Source organism: Equus asinus, chromosome 17, assembly GCF_041296235.1.
Source record: "Equus asinus isolate D_3611 breed Donkey chromosome 17, EquAss-T2T_v2, whole genome shotgun sequence".
Taxonomy (NCBI): Eukaryota; Metazoa; Chordata; class Mammalia; order Perissodactyla; family Equidae; genus Equus; species Equus asinus.
The window spans coordinates 16,349,170-16,355,804 of record NC_091806.1 but is presented as its reverse complement, the minus strand read 5'-3'; the positions used below and the strand labels follow the sequence as shown (position 1 = coordinate 16,355,804).

The window sequence follows — 6,635 nt, the reverse complement described above, 5'->3', positions numbered from 1 at the left end:
TAGAAATCATATTATTTGTCTTTGCACATACATTTACCACTTCTTGTGGCCTTCATTTCTTTCAGTGGACCCAGATTTCCATGTATTATTATTTGTCTTCTGACTGAAGGACTTCCTTAACCCTTCTTGTAGTGAAGTCTATCGTTGATGAATTCCTTCTCTTTTGTATATCTGGAAGTCTCTACTTCATCTTTGTTTTTGCTAAGTCAAATTCTGGGTGGACGATCTTTGTTTGAGTACTTCAAAGATTTTGCTCCACTGTCTTATTGTTTCTGATGAGAATTTGGCTATAATTTTTATCTTTACTTCTCTGTAGATAAAGTACATTTTCTTTTTGGCTGCCTTTAACATTTTCTCTTTATCCCTGCTTTAGACCAGTTTGTTATGATGTATATTATAGTGAAATTTCTTCTATGAATTTTGTACTTGGGGTTTGTTGGGTTCTTGGATGTGGATTTACAGTTTTCATTAACTTTGGGGAAAAATGGCCATTAGTTCTTTAAATATGTTTTTTATCCCTTCTCCTATTCTATTCTTTAAGGATTTCGGTTACTCATATGTTAAGCTGTTGAAGTTTTTCCAGAGCCCATTGATGCTCTGTGTGTTTGTTTTCAGTCCATCTTTTCCTTCATTCTTCGTTCTAGATAGTTTCTATTGCTAAGTCTTCAAGTTACTAACCTTTTCTGCTGCAGTGTCAAATCTTCTGCAGTGTCCACTTTTCTGTTAATCTGCCATCCAGTACGTTTCTCCTTTCAGTTACTGTATTTTTCATCACTAGAATTTCAACTTGAGTCTTTTTTTATATTTCTATACCTCTATTTACCATTCAATCCTGTCTCTACTTTCTCGAAAATATTTAAAATAGTTATAATAATTTCTATGTACCCACTTACTAATTCTATAATCACTGCCATTTTTTTGTGTTGATTTGAATTGCTTTTTCTCCCTATATTGTGGATTTGTATTCCTGCTTCTTTGCACACTTGATAATTTTTGATTGGAAGTTAGGTATTGTGAATTTTACCTTATTTGCTGGGTATTTTGCATTACTATAGTTATTCTTTAGTTTTGCTAGATGGGTAACTAAATGTTGTTAGAGCAGTATTTATTTTTGAGCAGTATTTAGCTTTTGGTTAACTTTTCCTCACTACTGAGGCAATGCATTTCTGAATACTCTACCCAGTGCTCTGTGAATTATGAGGTTTTCTATTTTGCTGAGTGAGAAACCCAAACTGTTTCAGGTTGTGTGTGAGTTACAGTGGTTGCTTCCTCTAATATCACTAATCCTGTGTGATGTCTGAACCATACTCAACATCCTAAAGATCTCAACTCTCCACAAGTCAGCCTATATATTAAAGAGTTCCCAAGTAAAATTACTAACAATATACTTCTAACTAGAGAGTTTGTTCATATTGAAAAATAAGTATGCAAAACATGGACCAGTAAGTTTGAACAAAAAAATGAGAGAAAGTGTTACCAATATTAAAATATAGCATGTAGCTACAATAATTACAAAAAAGTGTTGTTAGCAATAGAATAGACGTATCAGTGAGACTGAACATAAACCCCTGAAATAGAACATAATAGATATGAGATTTTGGAATGAGGTTAAGGTGGTCTCTCGAATTAGTGGAAAAAAATAAAGAACTATTTTTCTTAATGTCTCAGTTTTCCTGTGAGTGCACCCTGCTTTAATTTTCCACTGGATTATACAGGGACCTTGGGATATGAGTCATCTTATGGAATTAAAAAAATCTTTTATTTCAGAAAATTTTATATATATATAAATATATATACTAATTAATATACATATTGATTAAGAAGGGAAAAGTATGGCTGTCTGGGGACCAATCTTCTCTTGTTTGATCATCACACCTTCCCCCCGGGTGTCTCTCCAGTAGAGTGAACGCAAGGCTGAGTTGCCGGAATTGTATTTCTCGGTGGAATATTTGGGAAGCAAGTCCAATTTGCTCTTGTTTTAAATCAGGTGGAAGAGACTCAGTGGCTTAGTCTTAGCATTCCCTAGCCTGAGGCTGCAGGAGGTGCAGATCCTCCATCTGGTGATTCCTGAGACCTATGAACTTTGATTGGTAGCTGGGCCTTCATGCTAACTGGGAAACCTGCATGAACTGAGGGCTATTCTCCTGGCGTTATTTGCGTTTCTGTGGTCAGAACAGAAAAAGGAACTGTGATAACAGCAAAGCCACAGAAACATTGGGGTGAGTTTTATTTTTGTGAGCATGTGCTTACTTTGCATGATGACTACAATTCCACTTTGAAATCAAAGGGAATGTTGCCATGAAGCACATGGGATCTTGCAAAGTGCTTTCTCATTGATCTGGTCTTTGCCTGGGACAAACACAGTGCTAGGGATGGATTCAGGGATGGAGAGGGTGTGGTCTCAGTCCTCGGGGATCTTTATACTTTCAATATTTACTGAACATCTACAGTGTACCAAATACCATGCTAAGAATTCTAGAGAAGATGTATATCCACTCTTCATTTTTTCTATCTATAATCATTGAATGCTATTTTTTGGAGGCTCTTCAGCAAGCACTGGAGATGTAGTGGTAGCAAGATGTAATCTCTGCCCTCAGGAAGCTCACGTTTTGGTAGGGCAGATGGTCACATAAAACAACTACAATTCAGGGTGAAAAGTACTGTGATTCCAAAATATCCTGAAAGAAGAGGGCCATGGACTGGAAGGGTCTGTGAACTGTGGAGATGGATTTCCTGTCTCTGGGACAACTCCAATGTTTCACAGAGGATGGGAGCTTATGTTCTCCTGGGATGGGCTGGGAGTGGGATTCATGGCATCTACGTGTGATGTCAGTATTATCTTCATGCTACAGTTTGGACCTTGAGACTCTGAAAGGCTAAAGAGCTGTCTAAATATCACATAGATGCTACTTAAAGAAACCTGGATATAAACCCAGGAGTCCAGACTGGTAACAGTGCTTTCTTCCATGAATGGCTTCTTGGTAAACTTCCCCCGTTGATTTGAGAGTTTAGGATTGTCTCTGCCCTCCATTTGTCTCTGCAATTGTACATTTTATCAGTGATTTCCTTCTGGCTCATGGTAGCCCTTAATCTTCTGAGCCTGACCCCAATCCCTGCAGGAACGAAGGTTTGTGACATGAGTGGATGTCATGTGCCTCTTAGTCTCACGTGCCCTGGAGTCTTACTGTACAAGGGGCTGTGTTGATACACACAGACCTCAGTCACCTTGGAGAAAGTCCAGCATGGACAAGACTGTCTGCAAATCAGTCAGTGCACATTCTTTTTTTTTTTTTTTTTGGAGGAAGATCAGCCCTGAGCTAACATCTGCTGCAAATTTTCCTCTTTTTGCTGAGGAAGACTGACCCTGAGCTAACATCCATGCCCATCTTCCTCTACTTTATTTGTGGGACGCCTACCACAGCATGGCTTGCCAAGTGGTGCTATGTCCACACCCGGGATCGGAACTGGTGAACCCTGGGCCACCAAAGCAGAACTGTGCACTTAACCGTTGTGCCACCAGGCCAGCCCCTCAGTGCACATTCTTGGTAATGCCTGAAGTGTTGGAAGGCTGGGATGCAGAGAGGCTTGTGTCAGAGCAAGAGTGGGCACTCTGAGTGGAGGGGTGGTTTATATTTCAGTAGCTACTGGGGGCATATGATTAGAGCAAATGAAGGTACCAGTAAGGAGAAGAATTGTACATGAATTGAGCTGGATCCTAGAAAGAGACAAGATCATCCAGTGACCAGGCATAGAAGGAGAAAATTAGGAGGAGAAAGTAGAAATAAGAGGGGGTGCTGAGTGTCAAGGGACATTTCTGAAGATTGTGAAGGGAAATGGAGATGTGAAAGTACCATTCCACAAATCAAGGATGGAAAGAGAGCAAAAGGAAGTGGCATGAAGGAAAACTGCAGGCAAAAGGCAAAATCATTGAAAGGCAGCAGAGAGACATGTAACATGGAGAGAGCAACACTATCCTTGTACCCCACATCATCCAATGAGGCATTTATTTCCCAATAGATCTCCTCTCCTCTGGTCTGTTTCTACTAGTCCTATGTTTACAAAAAATGACTTTCCTTGTAGTAGACTAACATTCCTGATGATTCCCCATTGTCTGTCAGATAAACCCTAGAGTCCATAACAGTCCTTCAAGAACTGGTACTAGACTCTATCTCCAGGTTTATCTTTGTGATTCTCTGGTTTACTCCAGCTACAGATGGATGAATTTTTATAGCTTTGTATACTCTGCTGCCTTTTTGGAATGCTCTTCCCTTTTTGTACATGTAACTAACTCCTATTCATTTGCCAATTTGCAGCTCGCAAGCTTTTCAGATATGCAAGGGATTATTATGTAATTCACCCAATGAATGAAGGAGTCTTTTATTTTGTATTTTCAGATCACTCCACTCAATTACTGCCTCCTGGTGGTGACCATATGGCTAACACGTACAATGTGACTGAATTCATTTTTTCTGGGACTTTCTCCTAATCAGGAGGTGCAGACTGTTTGCTTTGTGCTATTTCTGCTCTTGTACACAGCAATTGTGCTGGGGAATCTCCTCATTGTGCTCACTGTCATGACCAGCAGAAGTCTTGGTTCCCCCTTGTACTTCTTCCTCAGCTACCTGTCCTTCGTGGAGATCTGCTACTCCTCTACTTCAGCCCCCAAACTCATCTCAGATTTGCTGGCTGAAAGGAAAGCCATATCTCTGTGGGGCTGCATGACACAGATTTTCTTCATCCACTTCTTTGGTGGCACTGAGATGTTCCTGCTCACTGTGATGGCCTATGACCGCTACGTGGCCATCTGTAAGCCTCTGAACTACACTACCATCATGAACCGGCAGGTGTGTGCTATCCTGGTTGGAGCAGCATGGGTGGGGGGCTTTGTGCATTCCTTTGCCCAAATCCTTCTCATCTTCCACTTGCCCTTCTGTGGCCCCAATGTGATCGACCACTATTTCTGTGACCTGCTTCCTCTGCTCAAACTTGCCTGCTCTGACACCTTCCTCCTTGGTCTTTTGATCGTTGCCAATGGGGGGACTTTGTCTGTGGTCAGCTTTGTGGTCCTCTTAATCTCCTATGTGGTCATCTTGGTCCATTTGAGGTCTCGAAGCTCTGAGGGGCGGCGCAAGGCCCTCTCCACTTGGGGGTCCCATATCATCGTGGTTTCCTTGTTCTTTGGGCCCTGCATCTTCATCTATCTGAGACCTTCTACAACTCTGTCTGTGGACAAGATGGTGGCCGTGTTCTACATAGTGATCACTCCACTCCTCAACCCTGTCATCTACTCCCTGAGAAATGCAGAAATGAAGAAGGCCGTGAAGAGGCTGTGGATCAGGACAATGAATCTAGATGAGAAATAGAGGCCAAGTCTTGGTATTGATCCCTGGGTTTATAATGATGCTGAGTCCAAACTGATGGGGCAGAATGGGATGGAGAAAAGTTTACATTACTTGTTAGCTCTACAGTTATTTTAACTGGTTCCCATCTTCAAAACCCTTGTTCTAATCACTTGTAAAATATTTCCTCTTATGGGTGTACTATGCCTTAATTAACCATTTTCTGTTAGATGTTTAGGTCATTTCTATTTTTTTACTACTATAAGTAAGTTTGTGGTGAGATTCTTGAATAGAAGAAACCTTATACTTCTGATTTTCTTTCAGACTCACTTGCTACAGTAAATTTACTATTTTAAAAGCTATAATGACTTTATGAATAGTGTTAAATTTATTCTTATAAAAGTCGTAATAATTCACCTTCCTTTTGAAAATGCTCTTGACAGAATTGAACAGTCATTAAAATTTTCTTGATGAGAAATGAGATTTGGCATAGTCTCAAAATATCTTCCCACAAGATGCTTATTAATTGTGAGAGGAAAAATATAAGTCTACAATGGAGAAACATGGAAGACACTTCCTTAAACAGTTACTCAAAGTCAACATCGTCAATATTGAGACTGGAGAGGCACGCAATACTCTGATATTCTTACCCAAAATACATAACCTGAGTCTAATAATGACAAGATATCAGGCAAACCTCAATTGAAGAACATGCTGCAAAATTACTAGCTTGCATTCTTCAAAAGTAGCAAGACAAAGAAATTGAAGAACTTTTCCAGATTACAGATAGATGATAACTAAATGCAACCTGTGATCCTTGATTAGATCCCATCCTAGATGAAGGTCATTAGTGGGTGAAAACACTGAGATGAGATAATAGCATTGTGGCAAAGTTAATTTCCTGATGTTGATAATTCTAGTGTGTTTATGTCAGAGAATGTCCTTGGATTAAGGAATTATTTACTAAGGTATTTAAATGTAAATGATGATGATGTCATCAAATTTCAAACCTTTTAATTAAAAATTCTATCTACCTCTCTATCCATTTGTCAACTGAGAGAATGAATAATAAAGAAAATGTGGTAAAATATTAATATTTCAGAAATTTGGATTAAAGGTATACAAGAATTCTTTGTATTATTATTACAACGTTTTTGTAAGTCAGAAATTATTTTGAAATATAAAGTTAAAATATTTTACAAGTTACATAGACATGTTTAATTTGCATTTTTTGTGAGTGAGGAGGGTTTTAATGTTCAATTAGCTTTGAGTCTTATATGCAAAGTTTTCAATGTT

At 39.1% G+C, this 6,635-nt stretch overlaps 1 pseudogene; it reads left to right on the top strand.

Annotated features, from left to right (window-relative positions):
- Nucleotides 1-4,432: 4,432 nt before the first annotated feature.
- LOC106821866 (olfactory receptor 4X2-like) lies at nucleotides 4,433-5,363 on the top strand (annotated as a pseudogene).
- The last annotated feature ends 1,272 nt before the right edge of the window (nucleotides 5,364-6,635 follow it).